This window comes from Salarias fasciatus, chromosome 18 (genome assembly GCF_902148845.1).
Source record: "Salarias fasciatus chromosome 18, fSalaFa1.1, whole genome shotgun sequence".
NCBI lineage: Eukaryota > Metazoa > Chordata > Actinopteri > Blenniiformes > Blenniidae > Salarias > Salarias fasciatus.
In genome coordinates this window covers 5447157-5459867 of record NC_043762.1, presented here as the reverse complement: position 1 = coordinate 5459867, position 12711 = coordinate 5447157, and positions in this window count along the sequence as shown.

Here is a 12711-nt window from a genome sequence, read left to right as displayed (position 1 = left end):
AGATGTATACCCTGGCCTCTAAGGCCCCAGTATCTGGTCTATGGCAGACCCTGCTGGCCCGTCTGGTTCTCGTTCTGCCATGATTCGTGCCTCTGTGTTCTCCGTTTTTTGCTCCTCTGACTGAGGTTCTTTCTGGGATGAGGCGGTGTTGGTGTGTTGTCTCTATTCGTTTCTCTTCCTGCGGTAAATGGTGAAGTTTTTTCGAGTGTGACTGGATTCAGCAGAGGGCAGCAGTGAGTCACTGACCACCAGCTTACATTAGAGATAGACACATGATGATCACAGCTGCTCACACACACACACACACACACACACACACACACACACACACACACACACACACACACACACACACACACACAGGAAGGAGACTCTGGGTCTCCTGCTGATGATGGATGTGGAGGCTGATGAACCATCGTGCAGCTTTGAAGCAACATGACTGCTCTCTGTCACCTTGTGTGGTCACTCAGGGTCACTGCAGGCTAAAAATATCCTGATTTTAACTGAGTAAACAACGGGATGCAACTACACAGGTGGATGTTGCAGAACAACTGCATTTCAACAACACAGCTGGACGCAACTACTTAGCTGCATTGCAACAGCACAGCTGGTTGTAACTACACAGCTGGATGTTATAGCCCAGCTGTATTGTGACAGCACAGCTGGATATTGAGAGGAGGAGAGCTGGGGGAGGAGGACAGCAGGAGTAAGCAGAAATGAGGAGGTGCAGATCAGTCTGCAGAGTTAAAAATGTTGAGAAATGAACAGAAACTTTGTGAAATTCTCCTTTCCTACAGACATGAGTGACCCTGAAAGCATCTCAGTCAAGGCGAGCCAGTGAAGAGAAGTGGCGCTGCTGCTGCGCTCTCTGGGTTTATTTCTATAACTCAGAGGAATTCTGCAGTGGAAACCCCTCCAAAGCGTTTGTCCGGGTGACCTCATAGTGAAACATGAGAGCACAGAGTGAGCCCAGGCCTGCTGAGCTGCTCCACAGCTGGAAAACACTCCAGATGTTCTGCAGGGCAGCCAGAGGAGAGACTGCTCTGTCGTTCACCATGTTCACTCACTTCACTGTTCTCAAGATGTTGACTCTGGTCGCTGCTTTCACACTTAATTCCCTTCACTCTGCTCTCTCCGATCAATACATCATCTCCACTTCACTCTGGTCCCTCTGATCACATCACTCTGATCATTACATCACTCTGATCAATACATCATTACTACTTCACTCTGGTCACTCTGTGGTCAAGTTTGGTGAAACAGAAGTTTAGGTTTTGTTTGGTTGTTTTGGGCGGACTGCCTCGCGGTGGTGATCTGATCTCCTGCCAGAAGAACTGAAGACACCCTTCAGTCTGCTCCATCATGTGTCAGTCGAGCCAACCCTCTGAATCCAGACAACCCACTTCACACTGTTCACACCTTCATCAGTTACAGCCGTCATCAAGACAGTCTGACACACACAGGCACGCACACACACACACGCATACGCAGTCTGACACACACAGGCACAGTTGCGGTGAGTGTGTCTCATGTTGATGTTGCTGTCAGCGGACACTCGGCGCCGACGGGAGATGATCTAACTTGTGTTCTCTCATCGCTCCGTCATCAGACTGCTGCTGGGTAACACGGGGTTGACCAGCAGGAAGGGCAGACTTCCTCCTCCTCCTCCTCCTCCTCCTCCTCCTCCTCCTCCTCCTGACGGCGTCTCCGTATTCCTCCAGACAGACCGGTTTGATTTGTGGGTGAAGTCAGAGCTCTTCTCAGAAGAAACCAAAACCAACATTCCCATTTCCACACCAATTAGCAAGTGCTCCATCCACTAATTCTCCACCCAAATCCAACGGGAAGTTAAAATGCAGGGTTCAGGGAGCGCTGCTCTTTGATGTTCAGTGCTTTCATTAGAAGCAGGCAGCTGCTGAACAGCTCCGTGCTTCCCTCACATTTCCTCATCAGAACGCCAGGAGGCCAGTCTGGGCTACAAGGTCAGGGGTCAACGGGGTGACCATGAAGGAGTGAACAGGGTCAGTGGGGTGATAGTGAAAGAATGAACTGGGTCAGAGATCAACGGGGTGACCATGAAGGAGTGAACAGGGTCAGGGGTCAACGGGGTGACGATGAAGGAGTGAGCAGGGTCAGTGGAACATGAGCTGGTTTAGAACGTCAGAAGAAACGGTTAGATCGACCCTCCTGACGATGTGATGTAATGCTAATTCACACACACACACACACACACACACTTGGGCAGTCTCTTTACGCAAATCAATATAAATTGTTATTCTGATGATCATTAAAACATTACTCAAATGACTGCATCTACGTCACAACACCTGAGCCCAGAGGGGTTGTGTGTGTGTGTGTGTATCTGTGTGTTTGTGTTAGTGTGTGTGAGTGTGTGTGCGTCAGCCTCCGTCACTGCTAACCTACTGAGGTTGCCCATCCCATAATATTTGCCTTCATGGCTGTAGACTTCGTTCAGCCTCCTCCTGTCATTGTTTCGGTCTCCTCCACCCTGCCGGCTGCAGCCGCCCGGCCGGCCATGCGTGGCACTGGTGCGACGGTTTCCTGAGGACTTGCCGGCAGAGCGTCCGCAGCTGAGGGATCGTTTCCCGACAGACTCCAACTGAAACGTCTCCGATCTCGTGTGAGTCCCACACGACAATCCACTGCCCCGCTGTGGCGCTCTGCTCTGATGAGTGGATGTTTGAAAACAGCAATCAGACTTTGTTACCTGACTGTTGTAGAGTTTTGTCACTGAACATCATTTTGTTCAACATGACCTGAACTGAAGGGACAGGAAGTCAGCGGTGTCCTCATGTTCCACTGCAGTTAAACATGGAGTCCCTCGGGGTTCTGTTTTAGAACATGTGCTTCTTGGAGGGAACATCCTCAGGAAATGTTCCATTCATGAATTTATTAATCAGAGAGGCGAACGTCCCCTCGTGATTAGAACTGTTTCCGCAGGTCGACTAGAACCAGAACTTCTCAAACAACTGAAGGATTGACCGAGAGAAGTCTGATCAACACACACACACACACACACACACACACACACACACACACACACACACTCCGACATGCATTTCTGTCTTAAAATCGCCACTGAGCCCAAAAATGAGTTTTCTTTGATTTAGTGTGAGTCCACCACAACCCCCAACTCAATCTGTGTGTAATTTTGATCACTGCCCCTAGTGGAAGTGTGTGGAACTGCTGCATACATATGTCCCCATTGTGGTGACTAAAGCCAGAAAGTGTATTCTATGGCAGGAAGAAAGTAGTACTAGCTAGTTTAATAAACAACTTCAATTCTTTTTACCTTGTTGGCCCAAAAAAAAAATTAAGTTTTAATTTCATTATAGAGCTACAATTTTGATGTCACTTGTTAATTTTTGTCTGTAGATAAGTTTTTGATGAATATGAATTTGCTGAACCCGACCCCCTCCAGGCCCTGGCTGGGCTGCACAGTCATACAGAGACCGGACAGCCAAGAGGCCCCAGACTCCGTACTCCCAAAGCACCCTTCCGCATGGCATTCCAAGGGACGAGGTTGAACACCTTCTCCATGTCCAATAAACAAATGTGCACTGGTTGGGCAAACTCCCAGGAATCCTCTAGCACTCTATGGAGGGTCTCAAGCTGGTCCAGTTTTCCAGGACCAGGTCAAAAGCCACAATGTTACTCCAGGATCCAGGGTTCGATTATCGGTCAAATCCTCCTCTCCAGTCCCCAAGAATAGACCTTCCTGGGGAGGCTGAGTGTGATATTGCTGTGGTACAGCAATATCGTCTCTTTACAACACAGATTCATAATTTTTGACTGCAGAAAGTTTTGTCCCACAACACAAAGCCATTTTGATTTCATATGTGTGCTTAAACTTGGACAGATAGATCACAAGAGCTTATGATTTAGCATGCCTCAACGCTTGTGATGGGCTGATGTGGCCTCATGAACCACTCTCTTTATTCTCTGAAGCAACTTGAGCATAATTTAGTCTGTTTCTCTTCCCTCCAAGCAGCAGTGGTCTGCAAATGTAATGTAACTTGTCTTTCAGTCCTCGGTGTAGTTTACATAACCTGTGCATGTTTGCTGATGATACAGTAGTCATGATAGACTTATATCCTGGTGTGTGTGTGTGTGTGTGTGTGTGTGTGTGTGTGTGTGTGTGTGTGTGTGTGTGTGTGTGTGTGTGTGTCCTTCCTGCCTGTAATGAGCTTCTGGATGTGACTCCTGACCCTTCAGATTTGACATTCATGTCAGTGACCTCTCGTGTGCGATCCTGAAGTTCTGCTGGACTCCATCACACGTTCCCAGCAGACCTCCATCAGCTGTTCCGTCAGGGCCAGCCTCCGGCGGTGAGTGGGCCTGCCGGAGGCTCCTGTCAGCGGACCATGCAGACCTCCGTCAGGCCCAGGACCTGGTGGTCAGTGGACCTGCTGGAGGTTAACGTCAGCAGACCTCCATCTGTGTGTTCTTCCTTCCCGCAATCTTAGAAATTTCAGGATTCTCACCTCCACCTGCCCTGCAGAACCACCTCCACTCAGAATATAATCACCCTGCAGCTCAAACATGTACCAGAAACCTGCAGCTGAATGTAGCTGAACCATGAGGGTGAAACCTGTATCTGAATCCTCTAGCTGAACGATGTAGCTGAACCATTGTAACTGAATCCTTTATCTGATCCATGTATCTGAAGCATGCAGCTGAATCCTGTAGCTGAATCCCAAGGCCAGGGTCAACAGGGCGGTTTGAAGGTCCAGGGTCAACAGCTAGCCTTCACCACTGAGGACCTGGGCCAGATCAGGAAGCTGGAAGAAGCTGGCCTTCATCTCTGCACTGATCTGTTTATTGAGTTTGAATGCTCACGAATAATGACACCCACGTTTTTTAGCCTGTGGTCTTATGTAGGGTGTCAGTGGGCCAAGGGAGCTGGAAGGACCTGGACCAATTCAATGTGACCAAACGGGACGATCTCAGTTTCGGTTTCATTCAGTCTTAAGAAATTTAGGTCCATCCAGGTTTTAACGTCTCTCATGCTGTGCAGGAAGAGAGTCTCTGGACTGGACCTTCAGAGGCAGCTACACCTGAACACCGTCAGCGAAGCAATGGAAGGAGACCTCATGTCTCCTGAATATTGATCCCAGACGAAGCAAGTAAAGGGAGAACCGTCAGGGACCCAGAACTGACCCCTGGGGGACCCCACAGGTTTGAGGGGCCACTGAAGAGGAAAACTGCTCCGACTGCTCACAGTGCTGAAGGGGTGGAGGGAGAATGGACTGATCCACCCTGTCAAGTGCTGCAGTCCTATCCAGCAAGCACAGACCTCTACTGTCTTCATGTCTCATGCAGCACCACCCGCCACGTCTCCTCCACCTGCTGGAAGCTTCCTGGAGTCTCAGCGGCGTCTGGCCTGACGGCCATCACACTGACCCCGGCCAGATGTGCCGTATCAGCGGAACCCAGATGTGACGGGCAGGAAGGCAACATCTCCAGCAGGCCTAATGAGGAGTCAGTCTGAGGTGAAGCGCCGGGGATGGAGTCTGTTCGGACGGAGACGCGGATGTTACAGTGATTCTGACCTGAAATGACCGCAGAAAAACTGATATCGGCCAAAGTTGAGTCAGCGAGGCTGAACTTCACCTCCGTCACTGTTTTCTGTCTGCAGAACCAAAAATATCCAGAAGTGATTCAGGAACCTTCCTTTCTGACAGGAACCTCTGGGATTTCTTGCTCTTCGTCCCTGTTCTCTCCTTCTCTTTCCATCCTCGAACCTCCAACCAGAGGAGCAGAAACTCTCCTCTGAGACTGGTTCTACAAGAAGCCTCCTCTAATAGCAACTCCAGTCTTCAGCAATGTTTGGTGAATGACTTCCTGTCAGTGTGTGATTCAGTAGATCCTTAACTTTATTGGCTGTAGTTAAAATAAACAGTATTTTGAGCCTTTTGCTGGAGTGCGTCCTGAAGCGGGGGAACCCAGCAAACAGCTGTGTTTTACTACTGCTGGATAGAGAGCTCCGTGTGTGAGCTTCCCCTGCCTCGTAAAGTGCCGCAGCCTCTGCACGCTCACCTCCGGGAGATGGAGAATCAGAGCCGGGTTCCTCCAAGGTCCTGGGTGTTTTTATCGCCGGCGGTGTCCGTCCTCCCTCCGGCGCTCCGTCACACTCAGGTACCTGTGGACAGCCGCTGTCCTTGGCGCTGATGACCGGGAGCTGGCTCTGGTCCTCGGCCTTGGTTCCTACCTGGCCTCCTCATTTGGAACGGCTCCTGGAGTAAATCATGCGTCCTTCTGGCCGGGCGTCCTCCAGCGGGCTCCTCTGAGACCAGAACATGTCACCGCAAAATATGGCAGCAGCAGGAGAACCGTTTCTCCTGCAGGACAAGAACATCTCCTGAAGCTCTGAGTTATACTCAGCTTCCTTCCACTGCCTGGAACACAAGGCCACCCAGTGCAAGGCCATGCTGGAGCTCCTCACTGCTCCTGTCACCTCCTATCTGCTCCTGTCACCTCCTTTCACCTCCTATTGCCATGAGGGGAGCTGTCAATCATGTTATCATTACAAAGTGAGCAGATATCAGATTGTGACAGACCCGTCTTGAACATCCTTTGTCCCGTACAATGAATTCTATGCATAATTGTGAATTGTATTAATTGTATATTTGAGTTCTTTGTCATTTTAAAGGTATTTTAACATATCTGTGACCATGGATTTTGATCAAAGTTATTGAATAGATCAGCTTCCCATTTTAAAGTTAGAAAGAAGATTGCATCCTCTAGCTTTCATAATATTCTATATATATTGAATAACAACTTTGGGGAACTAAGATTTTAAGAATTCTTCGACCCTGAGAGACCCCAGTGCAATTGGTTGAGAGTTTTTTTTTTCTTTTTTATCTATAATAGATTTGAGTTGATGATTTTCTAAAAATGTTGTGCTGCTGATTCCATATTGTGAAGTGAGAGTATTAATTAAAGACAGGTGCCAATTTTCAGTGATATGTTCTAACTACCCTAATTCCTTTATTTGTTATATGTTATGTTGGGTATGCTTTGTAAGTCACAGTTTATGGGCATGGCTGTAGTCTTAGACCAGTTGATAGAGTAGTCAGATGAGAATTTTTCAATAAGTGTGATTGTCTGGGAGATAGAGGTTTGAGAGTTTTGCAGGAAAAGCAATACATCATCCGCATAAAGACTTATTTTATGTTCTATATTGTTGTTAGCCTAGGATTCTCTGATGGCTTTATTTTGTCTTATAGCAGCTTCCAAAGGTTCAATGAAGACGGCAAACAGTGAGGGAGAGAGTGGACAGCCCTGTCTGGTTCCTCTCTGCAAACAGAAGCTTGGAGAAGTCTGCTCATTGATCTTTACACATGCATCTGGGTTTTTATCCAGTCTATGAAAGACGACCCAAACCCAAATCAGGTTAATGTTACAAATAGGAATTTCCAGTTTACTTGATCAAAGGCTTTTCTGCATCTAAAGAAATAATTATGGATTACAGATTGTATATTGCAGACTGATCGATTAGGTTAACTAATCTACGCATGTTAGTGGAACAAATATAATTTCATTCAGTTCAAGCTTAGCTTCTCCTGATATCCTTCAGCGTGTGCTCTTTGTGGAGAGACATGATAAGCCTCCTCCAGCCATTTAATTCAGAGTTCCAACTCTAAGGTTCTTGAAGATTCTTTCTTTTTCTTATGTGAGGAGAAGTTAATTATTTTCCCCCTCTTCACTGCTTTTCCTGCCTCTCAAAGAATGCATGCTGAGGTGTCTCCCAGACGTTACCCTTGTGGAAGGAGATGTTGTTCACCGCTTCCTCCAGGAGCTTCAGGTGCGTTTTAATGAAACTTTTCACCATCGTCTCGGGGTCATCCTCCGTCTGTTCTGGAGTTCCACAGTAAACTAAGCTGTCCATCATGCTGCTGGCCTAGAGATCAATCAACATTTTTCATCTTCTTGTTTTCCTCAGATAGTCAAGTCGACCCCTTAGTGAGGGTTTTCACCAACTCTCTTCTCCACCACCAGCGTTTCCACCTGCTGCTGGCTGAATTCCAGTGACTCGCGTAAGGCCTGGAATTTCCCTATGGAGGATTTCAAACAGGTTCAGATGAGCATCAATCCTGGAAAGTTTCTTATCTAAGGAGATAAGAACGTTCGTCAAGTCATCTGCAGGTGGAGAAATGGCTCCAGACGATTCCTCAGTTCACTGATCCACGATCCAGTCAAAGCAGTAATCTATGTAGTCCGTCAGGCTGGCCAAATCCTCTTCACTGTGATCCAGGGCGAACCTAAGACACAATAATTCCTCTGCTTCCCAAAGCTTCTATAGCCGGGTTAGTGAAAATAGTACAAATAAGTGAATGAATGAATGAATCTCTGAGCGCGCTTGGCTTGAATCTGCCAACTCACAGGAAGTGTGACACTTATATCACCTATTGTCTCCTATCAGCGCCTATCTGTTCATCTGTTCACACAGGATGATAGGTGAATGCATACACACATACCCATGCCCCCCCCCCCCCCCCCCCCCCCCCCCCCCCCACACACACACACACACACACACACACACACACACGCTGTGTGATGACTCCAGAGTCATCACACAGCGGTGGTGCAGCAGGTCTGATGGTGTTGGCCGAGCTCCGGGCTCACATGCCTGTGAAGGGCAGAGAAAGGAAATGGGTGGAGCGGGCGGAGCAGCCAGTGTTTTCACTGAGGAGCTTGGAAGGAGCTCATCTGGTTCTAATCACGGCGCTGTGGAGCAGTGGAATACCCCGAGCTGCCCCGGGACGCCGTCACTCCACTAAACAACAACAGAGCTGCAGGCAACGTCATCCGCCGGCAGACCTGAGACTGAAACCTGAGTGCAGCCGCCACACCTCCTCCGCCGCCTCCTCCACCCCTTCCCCATCCACACCTCCTCCGCCGCCTCCTCCACCCCTTCCCCATCCACACCTTCTCCACTTCTACCACCTTCTGCACCTCTTCCATCTCCTCCACCTCCACACCTCCGCCTCATACACACCTCATCCACCACCACCGTCCTGATGGACAGTGTGAATAGTAATGTACCTGCACATTCCTGCCAGCAGGGGGCAGCACAGCCCCGCGTCAGTGAGGAGGATCTCACACTCACACACACACACACACACACACACACACACACTGGCATGAAACAGACACTGACTGCACAGCCACAGAATCTTACACCATGTGAGAGAAATACATGAGGACTGATGGATGGATGGATGGATGGTTGGATGGATGGATGGACGGCTCCTTACTCCTGCTCCCAACATCTCCTCCTGACTCCTCGTCCTGCTGACACCTCCTCCTGGCTCCTCCTCTCCTCTAGTCTTCCTCCTGACACCCCAGTGCCTGTCCTTTCATTTTTTTTTTGTCTCTTTCTATGCTCCAACTCTCAGCAAGAGTAACAGAAAGTCTCCTCTGAGTTTGGTTTGACAGCAAATCTCCACCAACCCCACCTGAAGCTCCGCCCATTAGGTCCATCCTTCTGCTCCTGGTGCTTCCTTCGGATGGCACTTCTCCCGTTTTCTGGAGAGCCTCTTCATCTCCTCCTCCCTCTGTCCTGCAGCTCCTAATGATAGATGGTGGGTGAGTCGTAGTAGAGAGTAATAGAAGAAACATGTGAAGGCCACATGGGGAGAAAAGGCCTCCTCCTCCTCCTCCTCCTCCTCCTCCTGCCGCCTGCTCCTGCCGCCTGCTCCTCTGTAACTCCCTGACATTGGCTTTCCTGTTTCTTTCTAGAATGACAGCTTTATCTGAGGAACACCTGGTATGTATCAGTGGACCGTGTGTGTGTGTGTGTGTGTGTGTGTGTGTGTGTGTGTGTGTGTGTGTGTGTGTGAGATCCTCTCAGAGATGTCACATTCATCACGGCTGCCTGTAAATGCAGATCCAGCTGAGAATTATCAACACCTGTTGATTGGTGAGCTGGATCGGAGCAGCACTCATCCAGTCAGCCATTGTTTTATTGTGAGGTATCATTGAGTCCCTTGAGTTTTTGTTTTTTGTTTTTTTTTGCCTCCTGAAGCTTTCGAGCTCTCTCTTTGGGTGTTGAAGCCTTCCAGCTCTCTTAAGCTCCTAAAGCTTTAGAGCTCTCTCTTTACCTCCTGAGGCTTTCCAGCTCTCTGTTTAGCTTCTGAGGCTTTCGAGCTCTCTCTGTATCGCCTGAAGCTGTAGTGCTCTCTCTGTATCGCCTGAAGCTGTACTGCTCTCTCTGTATCGCCTGAAGCTGTAGTGCTCTCTCTGTATCGCCTGAAGCTGTAGTGCTCTCTCTGTATCGCCTGAAGCTGTAGTGCTCTCTCTGTATCGCCTGAAGCTGTAGTGCTCTCTCTGTATCGCCTGAAGCTGTACTGCTCTCTCTGTATCGCCTGAAGCTGTAGTGCTCTCTCTGTATCGCCTGAAGCTGTACTGCTCTCTCTGTATCGCCTGAAGCTGTAGTGCTCTCTCTGTATCGCTTGAAGCTGTAGTGCTCTCTCTTGCCTAGCGTTGGGAAGCATGTAGAATGTGAAGAGGATAGGTCCTAAGACAGAACCCTGTGGAACTCCATGTACTGATGCACTGATCAGGGGGAAAATGTCTTTTAACAGTCTCGTTGGGATTGGATCAATTAGATGGTCGGTTTAGATGAAGAACTCAGACAGTTCTATGGGATGAAGCTGGACAGCTGTGAGTCAGGTTCTACTGACAGATCTGAGGATGAGAATCATCAGTCCCCTTTGGGGAGGCCACTTTGGGGAGAGTGCTTTCAATGTTATCTCTAATAGTTATAATTTTATGGTTAAAGAAGTTTACAAAATCATTACTGCTTTGCGTTAAAGGAATCTAAGGTTGGACAGAGATGTGACTTTTTTTCAGCCTGACTATAGTGCTAAAGAGAAACCTGGGATTGTTCTTGTTTTCTTCTATTAAGGACGAATAGTTTGCAGTGTGACTTTAACAACAAGGTATTTTGTAGATTAACAGACTTCCTTTCCAGGCAGTATGAAACACTTCAAGTTGAGTTAGATGCCATTTCCTCTCTAGCATTCCTGCTGATTTCTTTAATGTTTGCAGTTGTTTGTTATACCATGCAGCTATCCTCCTCTGATGTTTTAATCTTCAGGGGACAAATCGAATCAAGTGTGAAGCGTGACAATGTATTGTTCTCCGTGTTCTCTGATGTTAATGTCTAGAGTGTATTATTCTCCGTGTTCTCCAGTGTTAATGTTTAGAGTAAATTGTTCTGCGTGGTGTCATTACTTAAACAAACAACAGCACCAACTAGTGGACCACCATGAGAACTACATGATTTGGAGGAGCTCTGCTGTTTCCGTGGAAACAGGCATTGTTTTCAAAACCTTGCTTTGTAAATGAGAATCTTTTCTGAATCGAAAACACTTAAACAGTGTTTCAGGGCCTCAAGCGAGAGAACCTCTCGAAATCTGACAGCAGCATGAAAGATCAAATGGAATAGAATAGAGTAGAATAGACTAGAATGGAATAGAATGGAATACAGTAGAATAAAGTAGAGTGGATTCAAAATGAGTTGGATTCCCTTCATGGTGCCAGAGGTAAATTCTTTATAACGTTACTCCACACAGAATAGAAAGCTAAAATATTCAAAAAGACAAAATCTAAATAAATTAATTTTAAATATTAAAATTAAGAAGGCCAAATTATGACTGAGAGACATTGTTCAGGATGGACCGTGGTTTGGACCCCATCCTCCTGTCTGAGTGTTCCTCCTCCACCACGTCCATGAGTCTCTTGAGCCTGCTGGTGTCTCCACTCTCAGTCTGGTGTCCCAGCAGGGAAGAGGAAGGAGGACAGAGGTCTGCACTTCAGACCGAGAGAAGTCCACCAGACACTCAGAAGACCTTCAGCACAGTGCAGCAGACGTTGAAGTACCTTGGCCGTGCAGCTGTGATGAGTTGTGATGCTTCAGCAGAGTCTAGGTCCTCTTATTAAAAGATGTCTGCTTGTTAGTTTATCTCAGCTTCCGCAGTGTCTTCCTCCCTCGAACTGATGTACCTTCATCATCAGACTGATTCACACGATGCAGACAGCTCAGCTAATGTACAGCAACATGACAACAACTCATCAGCTGTGTTAGCATGACGAGCAGCACCTCAGAAAGAAGGTCACTTTATTGAGCTACACCATCCATCCATCCATCTGTCTATCTATCTATCTATCTATCTATCTATCAACTGCTTACTTGGAGCCATGTCACAGGAGCAGCAGTCTAAGCAAGATCCTAAGGAGTTCCCAGTCCAGCCCAGAGACATGGTCTCTCCAGAGCGTCCTGGGTCTTCCCCAGGTCCTCCTCCCAGCAGGACATGCCCGGAATTCCTCCCCAGGGAGGCGTCCAGGAGGCATCCTAAACAGATGCCCGAGCTGCCTCAGCTGGCTCCTCTGGATGTGGAGGAGTGGCGGCTCTGACTCCCCCCTGGTGATGGAGACGTCCCACTGAGGGGTCCCAATGTGCCCCAACCTGGGCCCTTTGTCCTCCGCTATAGTTGTGAGGACCTTGTGTGAGGACCACGGGTTTATAACCTTACAAGTGAGGACAATTTTGGAAAATGAGGACATTTATGCCGGTCCTCACTTTTCGACAGACCTTTTTTGACCTTTTTGAGGGTTAAAACTTGAGTTTTGGTTTCGGGTTACAATTAGGTTTAGGTTAGGTTTAGGGTATGGGTTAGGGTA